At 39.6% G+C, this 13,017-nt stretch overlaps 1 protein-coding gene across 4 annotated transcripts in view; it reads right to left on the bottom strand.

Annotated features, from left to right (window-relative positions):
- prickle2b (prickle homolog 2b) overlaps positions 1 to 13,017 on the bottom strand; it is a 299,600-nt gene that overhangs the window by 137,981 nt on the left and 148,602 nt on the right. The window lies entirely within an intron of this gene.

Below are 13,017 nucleotides of genomic sequence, written 5' to 3' on the forward strand. Positions count from 1 at the left end.
TGCATGGATCGCGAGCGGCAGTGCTCAGTGCTACCTGTGCGGCTGGGGGGAGGAGGGAAAGCAGGCCTGGCACGCAGTTCACGCATGCGGCGAAAGAGCGCTTCAATCTCCCTGAGGCATGGTGCTGCCTCAGGGAGATTGAAGCGCTTTTTAAAAAATAAAAGACTGTGTCACATGAGATGGGACATGTTTTTAATTTCAAAATAAAGTTTTTATTTAATTTGTATTAACTTTAGGAAACCTCATCCTGCCGTGGATGGGGTTTCCTAAAAATTGTAAAGGCCGCTTGGCCTTTTCGCTTGCCTGCAAACCGTTAGGTTGGACAGGCAGTGTAAATTTCAAGTTAATTACCTTGTTAATAGCCTTAATAGGCCTTTCAATTATTGGCGGGTGCGCAGCTGACATGGTGCACAGGACGCACGCCCAACGTCATCGCATGTCATATTATGCTCGGGCGTGTCAGGCACACACCCACACGCAGAACGTAAAATCCTGGCCTATAAAGAGCAAGAAGTTTTTAAAAAAATTTAGTCAGAATAGCATCCATTTTGCATGCAATTATATTGAGCTCTTTTAAATGGTACATTACCAAGTAATGCTCTCCCCATCTTTTCTACAAGGTTCTAAAATGCATTTGAATTATAATACCCCTCCTATATTATATTAAAGCTTCTCAATAGGGTAACCAAATTAATCCCAAATTTAGCACAGCTTTATTTTATATCAACATCTAATGAAATACGGAAGATTTCAATTTATGAGCTATACTTAAGAACTATCAACTGGAACTTTAGCAAATCTACGACAATTTCCCAAAATGAACAAGAATTCTCATTGAATGATCTCCAAACAGCCAAATAGGAAGTGAAAAGCACCACCCCGATCGGTCAAATATTGGACAGTCTCCCCACTGCCGAAAAACATGGGGGTAATGTTAAGTAATCCACCAGTTAGAAAATGGACAGGATTGGGAGCAATGCTGGTTTTACATCATGTCTGATTTTAATAATGGCCGTGGTGTAAAGTCAGTGTTCTGCCTGATCCCCCGGGTTTTCACTTGGAAATTCAGATAAAAATTACCCCTGTTGTTTCTTGGGACAGGCAACAAAAAAAAAATGGGGGAAACAAATGTTGGCTGATCTGGAAATCTCTGGGAAACTCCTTTATCTCTCTAATGCAATCATCAGGCTCTAGGAAACTGCTATTACACAAAAACAACCTCAATCTAAATTAACTAACCATCTACTTGACAATGCCCTCTTCCCTCAGGAATTTGTGAAGTTACAGTAAGTCTTCACTTAAAATTGTAGTTGCGTTCTGTAAAAGTGCAACCTTAAGTGAAACAAACTTTTAGTGAAACAACTTTTAGTGAATCAGATTTTCTCATTACAACCAATGTAAAAGCTGTAGTTAGGTTCTGTAGGACCTATCTCATCAGAAAAAAACATTAAAACATTATACCCTGTAGGTTAAAATGCTTTACATTGTTAAATTCCTATAAACAGGTAAATGAAACAGCAGCCTCCTGATCATAGATGTTCCTGCTTACTGACACTCCAGCTCTGTACTTCCCTCTTGCTACCTCTCCTGTTCCCCGAACCTCCTGGTTCCCGCCGATCCTGCTTGATGAACCTCCTGCTTGTCATGCATCTTGCTCCCTGACCCTTCCTCTCATTGAACCTCCTGCTCCCCACCTCTCGCGCTTGCTGCTTCTCTCCCCCAAATCCTCGCTGTGAGCGAGGGCTCTGGAGATGATTGGCAAAAGGCAGGAAGATCAGCTGTGACTTGCAGGAAGTAAGCTGCAAGCTGGAGGGGCAGCGAGAGGATCAGGGAGCTGGAGAGGCCACAAGGCCTCTCTGGTCGGCAGTGACCAGGAGGGTCAGGGAGCGGGAGAGGCCACAAGCCAGAGGGTCGACGAGAGGGAATGTCAGGGTTCCGGAGAGGTGGCTCTAAAATGCTGTCGATGGGTCACGCGACCCTATATTAGACCCAGCATGATATGGCTTTAAAATGAAACTCTCAAAGCTAAACACAAATACGGACCCCATTAACTGACTGACATTAAAGCAGAACGACATCAATTGGGGCAACTTAAAACATGGACTTACTTAAAGGACACCCATATGCCAAGAATGAATTTTTAAAAATATTTAGCATGCTACCAAACTTTGAATTTAGAGGGCATTTCAAACTCTTTGCCAATGGTTCTTATAAGCATGACAGCTAGACTTACATTCCTGATCCATTTCAAATAGCTTATTTAAGTGAACTCTATCCAAGCCTTTCATAATTTTAATAACTTGAATCATATCCAGTTAATAGTATGTTAATTATATTGTTAAGGTATCCTGGTGAAGGGCACTGTTTAAATACATCATTAGAGCACTTATAAAGAAAGACTGCTGGGAAACTGGGTTAGTAGGTAGGAGGCAGACATATGTAATGCTGCATTCTGTAAATAAAGGGACTGTCAAGAAAAGGACTTGCATCTAGTTTTATACTTCACCATCCGGCCACAGATCTATTTAACATAACCCTGCACTTCTCTAAAGTAAATAACCCTAACTCTTAGAGCCTCTCTTCATAAACAAGTGACCTAAGATTTGGTATCATCTCGGTTGTCCTTCTTTTCACACACTTTAGAGCCTTAACAATCAGTTAAGTGCTGGGACCAAAACTGGACACAAACCCTAATATCAAAGTTTTATGCTGCCAAGTGCAGAAACACTCTTTTGCAATCAATAGTTCTAGCAAAACAATCCAGCACACTATTCGTCTTCCCAAAACTCAAGTTTTGTGCACTAAAAAAAAATTAACAAGTAATCAACTACTGCTCCTCAAGTTCCTTTGATGAACTTCTATTAATGGGCATAACTGCATATTATAAACATTCTTGTAGTTTCTTAGTCCCATACAAACAACTGCATTTGTTGTCATTAAATTACATCTACAAAAGACTGATTCATTGATCCAAGTTAGCCAAATCCAATTCACAACATAGCGATATGCTATCTATTACAAAGTCCCACATACGTCAGCTAAGTAAAAAATCAGCCCAAAGTATTGATTTTTACTTTTTGGTGAGGATGCAGCCTAGCAAGTGGCCAGTTACATCTGGGAGTGGTAGCAGAGTGATTTGGCCAATCTTCATAAATGGACCTCATTAACAGGCTACTTACCGACCAAAATGGAAAGTGGACAGCAACTGCCTGGTCATTAAAATTGGATGGTTCGGAGAATATCACCAGGCCAGGCACTTGCAGGAACCATCTCCAGCAGAAGTGAATTAGAGGAGTTCAGCTGAAAAATCACAGTAAGTGGGGGGTGTGAGTTGGAGAGTGAGGGGTGCAGAGGAGAAGTCCAAGGGCTACTTTTGGGGCCTGGAGGGCACTCCTGCTTGCTGGCCCATAAGGAAACCCCAAATACATTATTTTAAAAATCTACCCCATAGGGTCCTCTTGCTTCCTATGCATGTTGTGTCTGTTAACTACCATTATTACATATTTATTAATTTTATCTCCCCAATCTCTCCTGTGTCCTCTTGGGCACCAAGTCCCATGCATCTTTCACCTCCATCCTTGCCAAACACCACTGGATGGTCATTTCCCAGGATATTGACTTCAATGATTTGGCTTATACTGTCCAGTCATCTGACTTGAGATCTGCTTCCCATATTCAGTATAGCCATCAGAGACCCATCCTTCAGCACCACCTCCCAAAATCATCCCGCCTTCCCATTTTTCTCCCTTGCTTTAGAAGCCTCCTCAAGACTTCTCCTTACAATGTTCCGTGAACAATGGATGACAGGTAAAGATCCTTAATCAGGCTGGTTTCTGTGCAGGGATCCTGCTGGGAAAAAGATGCATGTTATGGAGAAAAAAATGCACACCATGTGTATCCAACCATACTCCTTCCCATCACTTGGAAAGTTTGCCCCGGTCATGACTGGGACCACTGCACACATACTTGAGATGCCAAAGCCTTTCAGAGGGTGCAGAAGAGGGATTTACTAAAATGGTGCCAGGGATGAGGGACTTCAGTTATGTGGAAGGTTAGAGCAGACAATGTTAAAAGGAGATTTGATACAGGTATTCAAAATTCTGGTGCTCAAACTCATGAATGGTTTCAATAGAGCAAATACGGAGAAAGCATTTCCAACAGTAGAAGGGCTGGTAAGCAGAGGACATAGATTTAAGGTGCTTGTCAAAAGAACCAGAGGCGATATCGAGAAACACTCTTTAATGTAGCAAGTTGTTGTGATGTGGAATGCATTGCCTGAAAGGAAATTGGGTAAATACTTGAAGGGAAAAAAAATTACATGGCTATGGGAAAAGAGCAGGGAATGGGATTAATTGTATAGATGGACCAAAAAGCTGGCACAGGCACAATAGGCCTCCTTTTGTGCTGTATCACTCTTCTATCACTACCCAAGCCTTAGTTAAAAATAGCTGGCACGTGCCAATGACAGATCTTGTGGATCTCTTTGCCTCTGGCAATTAAAAACTGCTGTTGCCCAGAACAGATATAAACGAAGTGGGTATATGTCCTCTGCTCCATGTTAACTGCCCCTTGCCCAGTTTCCAACAGAGAGAGGAGAGGGCATTAAAATCTACCACAGAATATCTATTTAGTTCAGCAGCCTTTTCCTTATCTTGATATACAACCTACCCTGACAAGCTACTCAAAGGATCAATGCTTCTTTGATAGTTCGCTGCCACCTAACATGGAAGAAAAAAAAATTAAGATTTCTGTAGTGTCTTATTATTATCATGGTTTTAGGACAACCAATTCAAGAACAAAGAAGAAAAGTACAGCACAGGAACAGGCCCTTCGGCCCTCCAAGCCTGCGCCGATCATATTGTCTGTCAAACTAAAACATTTTGCACTTCTGGGGTCCGTATCCCTCTATTCCTATCCTAATCATGTATTTGTCAAGCTGCTTCTTAAACACCACTATCGTACCTGCTTCCACCACCTCCTCTGGCAGCGAATTCCAGACACTCACTACCCTCTGCGTAAAAACTTGCCCCGCACATCTCCTCTAAAGTTTTCTCCTCTCACCTTAAATCTATGTCCCCATGTAATTAACTCTTCCACCCTGGGAAAAAGCTTCTATCTACTCTGTCCATGCCACTCATAATTTTGTAAACTTCTATCAAGTTTCCCCTCAATCTCCGTCGCTCTAGTGAGAACAATCCGAGTTTCTCCAACCTCTCCTCATAGCTAATAACCTCCAGACCAGGCAGCATCCTGGTAAACCTTCTCTGCACCCTCTCCAACACCTCCATAACCTTCTGGTAATGTGGCGACCAGAATTGCACGCAATATTCCAAGTGTGGCCTAACCAAAGTTCTATACAGCTGCAGCATGACTTCCCAGCTTTTATACTCAATACCCCTGCCGATGAAGGCAAGCATGCCATATGCCTTCCTGACTACCTTATCCACCTGCGTTGCCACTTTGTGGCCTGTGGACCTGTACACCCAGCTCCCTCTGCCCATTCTGCCTTTTGTTATTGCTTTTGAAGTGTAGTCACTTGTTAGTAGGCACAGAGATTAAATATCATCTCCAGCTCTTTATTAATCACTAAATCTAATAAATTCTCATTTTTGGCATTGTTGATAAATACCGACTTATGCAGCAAATAATTACTTCTTACCTCCATCTTCATTTAGTGGTAATGTATTGGACCATATAACAGAAGTTAAAATCCCTCTGGATAATGCTAAACAATTCTGCTGCTCTAAATTTGTTCACAATGTTCCTTGTCCTGCTCTACCTACAGCTATGGTAGGAAGGGGACAAATAACTGCAGAGTTTACTTGAGCAAAACATTGTAAAATTCTTCAGGTCTCAAGGTGCTATATAAATGCAAGGTCTTTATTTCTAATGTTCAGATGAAAATAGCCACTTGCCAATTAAATGCAGATAACCCACAAACATAAATTAGCCTGTCAGAAGATAAATCTTCATGGAAAGTGATGTAGCAAGACATTAGGGGCAATCAAAAATGCTAACAGTTTTAAATGTGGTGACTCAATTCTGAGGACACACTAGCAAATTACAATGCATCAATTGCCTTTGTCTCGGGATATTAGCATTTTAGCAATGGGCCATAATTTGTTGTAGCAGGGCATGAAATGACATCTGCCAGAGTCATATTCGAGTTGTCCTTGCATTTAGGTTTTAAAATCATGGCAAGTTGCTGAAATGCTAGCAGATAACATCATGGTGAGGGCAACAGGGGACCTTGGTGAAAAGGGCAAGCAACTGTGTATCTTCTTAACCAATCAGGTTGAAAGACTGCGAAATTAACAGCACAAGGACTGAGGAGGAAGTGTAAATTAGAATGAGTGAATTCGATGCAAATACAGCAACTTCATGAGATTTGAATATAATTCAATGGTGAGGCCAACACGATGCTGTTTTTTTTTAAAGGTTACAGTGGATCGACTCAACATTTGACAGCAACTTTTGGATATTTCAATTTAACTGCAAATCTGTCCCTTGAGTTGCTGTATCATTTGCATGAGTGACATCAGCCTCATACTCTGACAGCAAATTATGGCACTAATAATAAAAGATTTCAAAAATAGTTATACACACTGAATATATTGAATACGCTGATTAATAGCAGCCATCAGCGATACTATTAGTCAATTATCCTATTAGTAGATGTCATCTATTAGCTTTGAGCATCTTAGGTGATGTCATTGTGGTTAGTCAAAGCAGGTCAGAGATATAAACTTAATGGAGATAAAAAGCTTAACTGGGATGTTATTTCCCCAGCATATAATTTACACCAATTGTAAAAGTTTTCCATTCTGCACAAATTTTCATTTGGTTATTCTGCAGAGAAGCCATTTGAGCTGTAGGGACTATGAATAAACATATAAAGTCTTTCAGTTACAGTTGGTATGAAAAACGTAACTTCAAATTGCTTGTGACAGTTAAGATTTGTTTTAATTTATTTTTCTTGCCCATTTTCTTCCTTTCTCTCCTGAAGGAACAGCCCTGCATTACAACTGAGCCTAATCCTGTCTTCATCTGATCCCCAATTCAACAGGGGTTACTGGATAGTAATCATGAGCATGAGCTTTGGCTAATTTTTACCTCATAACGCAGAGATGTCGATTGTGTAATCACTACTGCATGATGGCTAGCTTGAAGCACATCAAGGATCAAACCAGACGAGATTTCAACCTTAGATGACCTTGGTATGTATGACTCAGGAATGGTAAAAGAGATGGAAACAAAGATATGATTGCTTTTATATTTCCAGTTCCTGCAAATTGCATTTTGCAATCAGCATATTGGCCCAGAATTTCCTGAAAATTTCCACCACAGTAATGCTACATTGATGGCATGCACCATTATTATAGCACAGAAGTTGAGGAAATTTTAGCATAAGTGACAAATGCCATTACTTATGTCGCTTCATAGTTTTCTTGGACTTCTGCACTGCTCCTCCATGATAAGACCATAAGACATAGGAGCAGAAATTAGGCCATTAGGCCCATCGATTCTGCTCCACCATTCAATCATGGCTGATAAGTTTCTCAACCCCATTCTCCCGCCTTCTCCCTGTAACCTTTGATCTCCACTGAAGACTGCAAAATGAAATCACTTTGTCCACAGTAAAATCAGTGGCAACTGTCATTTGAAGTAATGCCATGTTGATCAGTTTGATCACTGCTGTCATTTAGATTTTGAAATAATGAAGTTTGTGGTTCCTGGTGACCTGGTAGTGATGTTTTCACCAGTTCCATCACTATCTGCTGTAAAGAGTCTGTTTTATATAACCCCAGGCTGCGCCTGTAAAGAACGTTCATGCAATTTCAACTTTCAGAAAGTAAATCAAGTTTCTGCTTCCCCTTTAAATATCAATTTGAGCACAATATCTATTAGAATTATTACAATTATAAAGGGATACTTCCACAATATATTGGAGCATCAATGCAGTCTGTAGTTTCCAGGCATATTCACTTTCACAGTTTTAAATTAGTTTAATCAATTAAACTAAAGCTCTGAATCTATCAGTAACTTTATGAACAAGTATCCTTTAATGGAAACAAAATGCTGTGACCAAGCAAGTTTTAAAAAGTTTTCATTGTGTAAATGTTAATAACTGCATGACCCTTAGGTCCTTTGTATCTGATTTTACTCCACATAATTACATTTTCAATACCAATGGTATCACTGGAATTAATTGTTGGCGGGAAGTTCATTATATTTTGTATTGATTTATGAAGGAGTCTTGATAAAAGGTCGGAAAAGGTGTTTTCCTAATATCCTCGTGGAAATTGTAGTGCCAAAGCAATAGTGGGCCAATAATCTGACTCCGCAAAGTGTTGATGCTCTTGCAATGAAATGATCAAATATTGTCAGTTTATTGGAGCAATCTTTGCTAAATGTGATAAATGTATTTATAATTTCAAATGAGGTATCCATTTGAGTTTAGAAAAATAAGACATGATTGCATTGAAACATATAAGATCCTGAGGGGACTTGATAGGGGGGATGCTGTGAGGATGTTTCCCTTTATGAGAGAGACTAGAACTAGGGGACACAGTTTAAAAATAAGGGGTCTCCTATTTTAAGACAAAGATGAGATTTTTTTCTCTGAGGGTCGTTAGTCTGTGGAATTCTCTTCCCTAGAGATCAATGGAGGCAGAGTCATTGAACATTTTTAAGGCTGTGTTAGATTCAAGACTCCCTTGACAAGGGAGACAAAGGGCATAGGGAGTAGACAGGAAAGTAGAGTTGAGGCCACAATCAGATCAGCCAAGTTCTTATCAAATGACGGGACAGGCACGAGGGTCCAAATGACCTTAATTTGTATGTTCGCACATACTTATCTCTTTCAGGTTTAATGTCTTCTACGACTTCAATAACTTTTTCTTCAATGACTCATTAAGAATAAAGGTTAAAAATCAATTCCTTCTCTAAAATTAGTGCCTTCTTATAGCAGGATGAGGCCAATTTTATTGCAATGAACAAAAAATAAAACAAATAGTACAGCAATGAAATCAACAAAAATCAATCTTTCACCAAAATGGCCCTAACCACCTATGAACATTATCATTCCAATTGCCAATGGCTGCACCATTCTTGATTCATCATTATTCTTGCAATGGCGTACTCTAATTAGATTTGCAGCAAATTGTGGCATGAATTTGCCACAGAAGAGACAACGATTTAACTCATGGCATTGGGCACTCATTTTGCTGTTCCAGGAAGTTGTGGGTTGTCCATCACTTACTATTCTGAAATAATTTGTATATATGCCTTCTAATTGCATTCACATTTTGATTATATGCAGTAAGTCTAACAAACTTCCATAGAAATAAATCAATTATTAGATGGGCCACTGTTTACAGATGCCGAATAAGTTAAATTCTGTTTTTATTACATGGTCTTCTAAAACTTTTGCTGTTGCTTTGGGCGTTCTATTCTGTGATCTCTTGTATTCATAATTAAGGCTACTGAATAAGTCAAAAAACGTTTTCATTATCTGGATTACAGGAAGCTTCTGGGAATTTTAGCAGTGTACTGGGGTTTGCATTCTGCACTTTCAAACATTTTTCTGCGAACACTGCAAATTAGTGGTCTTGGCCAATACTAGTGTTAGTCATTATTTATAGAAGGTCAAGTCAGTAAAAAACATCTATATGATTATCCAAAATATTGGATGCATTTTAGAAGATGAAGGGATGACATTTCCACACTCAACAAAGTCCAATGCAATTTTAGTGACTGCACCCCAATACCTTTTCCTTCAAGTTGTGTGTTTAAAATCATGGCTGAGCTGGACAGAGTAGATTGGCAGAAGGGTCAAGGACCAGGGGACACTGATTTAAGATGAATGGCAAAAGAACCAAAGATGGCACGGGGAAAATCTTTATTACCCAGTGAATGATTAGGATCTGGCATGAAGTGTCAGAGAGAGTGTTTATTTTTATCTAATCATAGGATCCGAGCATCGCTGGAAAGGCCAGTTTTTCTTTCCCATCCCTAACTGTCTTTGAGAAAGTGGTGGTGAACCACCTTTTTGAACTTCTGTTGTTCATGTGATGTAGGTACATCCAGAGTGCTGTTAGGAAGTTGGTTCCAGGTTTTTGACCCAATGACAGTGAAAGAATGGCAATATATTCCAAATCAAGATGGCATGTGGCTTTGAGGGGAACTTGCAGGTGCTGGGGTTTCCATGAGTCTGTTACCATTGTCTATCTGGGTGGTACAGGTCAAAGATGTGGAAGGTGCTGTCGAAGGAGGCTTGGTGAGTTGCTGCAGTGCATCATGGAGATGGTGGAGGGAATAAATGCTTAAGGTGAGCTGCCAATCAAGTGGGCTGCTTTGGCCTGAATGGTGTCAAGTTTATGGAATGTTGTTGGAACTGCATTCATCCAAGCAATTGGAGAGTATTCCATCACACTCCTGACTTGTGCCTTGTAGATGGCGGATGGGCTTTGGAGAAGCAGGAAATGAGTGATCTGCCACAGAATTGCCAGTCTCTAACCTGCTCTTGAAGCCACAGTAACTATATGGTTGGTCCAGTTAAGTTTCTAGTCAATGGAAATTGCCAGGATGTTGATGGTGGGAGATTCAGCAATGGCAAAGTCGCTGAAAATCAACGGGGATGATTAGATTCTCTCTTGTTACAGATGGTCATTGCCTGGCACTTGTATGGTGTGGATGTTACTTGCTACTTAACAGCTCAAGCTTGAATGTTGTCCAGATCTTGCTACATGTGGGCACAGACTACTTCAGTGTCTGAAGGAGTCGCAAATGCAGATCATTCAGTGCTAATCATCATTGAATATCCCCACTTCTGACCTAATGATTAAGGCAAGGTCATCAATGTGGTGGAGGCAGATTCAACTGTTGCTTTCAAACAGAAATGGATAATTATCTGAATAGAAAAAAAAAACGTAGGGCTACGGAGAAAGGGCGGAGAATGGGGCTAGCCGAGTTGGTCTTACAGAGACCTGGCAGGGACACAAAGGGCCCCCTTCTGTTCTGTAACCACCCAATGACTTTAAGTGTGTTCCCTTTGCGGGCTGTGTTAATCTGACAATATATTGTAGGTTTAATCATCGGTTCAGTTAAAACATGCTGAAAATATCCACATGGCCAACTTTCTGCAGCTGGCGTCATAGCTATTGCACATTAACACCCTGAAAAGTGACATTCTCCAACAACATTGCAGCAATTTTGTCCAGTTCATTAAACAGCCATGTTTCCTCCTTTAAATTATCAATATCTGGATGCTTGGAGATATTGCTTGCAGTTTATCTGTCAACATTTCAGGTCAATGATCTTTTGCCAAAACTGAACAAGGTTAGAGATGTGAACAGGTTTGTGAGTAATTATACAAACCATGGAGATTTGGGGGTTGGGGGTTGGTGGGGAAGTGAAAGAACTAAAGAGCAGGCCCTCTACAATTATCTTCAGTTTCTTGTTCCATTACTATGTTCTTCTGTCTTGCACCATCATCCCATTTGTCATTTAATCTCTCATGCCTTCCACCCAGTCTTAAAACCTACCCTTTTGCTCAACCCCACCTTTGTACTTGCTTAAAATCATTTACATCTCTAATATTTTCCAGTTCTGACGAAAGGCCATCGACCTGAAATCTTATGTTTCTCTCAACAGATGCCACATGACATGCTGAGAATTTTCTGAGTTTTTAGTTTTTATTTCAGATTTCCAGCATCTGCAGTATTTAGTTTTTGAAAACAATATTTATAGGAACATATATAGAAACAGAGAACTTAGAAGCAGGAGTGGGCCATTCAGCCCTTCAAGCCTGCTCTGCCATTCGATAAAATCATTGGCTGATCTGATTGTGGTCTCACTCTACTTTTATTTCAGCTCCTAATTATTTGCTGTACCTGCATACTAGCCATTTGTGATTTATGTACCAGGTCACCCAGATCCCTCTGTATCACCAGGTTCTGCAATCCCTCTCCATTTAAATAACATACTGCTTTTCTGTTCTTCCTGCCAAGGTGGACAAGTTCACATTTTCCCACATGACACTCTTGCTAAAATTTTGCCCACTCACTTAACCTATCTATATTCTTTTGTAGACTATTTACCTCCTCTTGACAACTTACTTTCCTACCTATGTTAATGCCATCAGCAAATTTAGCTACCGTACATTCGGTCCCTTTATCCAAAATTTGTTCTTTAATGAAGCCATTAAAAATACTGCTGCAAAAGTGGATTATACCAAATTTATAGCTGTCCTGAATTATACATCAATATAGAACCATCAGATTGCTTTCTTCGGGACCATGAAGCAACTATAAAAGTAGAAAATGAGTGGACTGCTTTAAAACATAATTCTATTACTGTTTATAACAATTCATAATTACTAATATGTTCACATTTAATTATGGCACTAACTTAATTTATACTTAACATGTTACAAAAGGTTTCTCCATAATGATTTTAATTTCTTTTTGCACTCTGTGTTAATTTGTTAAATGAAATGGAACCATTTAAGACTGTATTACTGTTCCACAGCAAATCAGAGTTTTAAGTGCTAAGGAATGGGATTAAATTTAAATTGATGCCACTACGCTTGATCACCTTAATAGTCAGATTTATCCATTGTCTAAACAACTTTATTTTGCAGGTTATAAAATTGAGTCAGAGACATGCGAGGCATTGTATATTGGCAGTTAATAAACAGTAATAGTTTGCATCATATTCACTAACAGTGAAAACAAGAATCACCATAAAGAAGTACACTTAAGTATTCCAGAAACGTAAGCCTTTTTAAATGATACCATAAACATCCTGGCACTACTCCAAGCAAAGTCCTGTCAAGGTCATTCCCTTACTTTAACACTTCCTGAATACTTGTATATTAATAAAATCCCTTTCTACATTGTGCTGTTGAAGTGATTATCTGCCACTGTAACAAGAAACTATATACTGAAAGGTGAAGTGGCACATAAAATAATATATTATACTATAAATCAAAGGGTATACAAAACTTTAAAGATG

This window comes from Cetorhinus maximus, chromosome 6 (assembly GCF_964194155.1).
Source record: "Cetorhinus maximus chromosome 6, sCetMax3.hap1.1, whole genome shotgun sequence".
NCBI classification, from domain to species: Eukaryota; Metazoa; Chordata; class Chondrichthyes; order Lamniformes; family Cetorhinidae; genus Cetorhinus; species Cetorhinus maximus.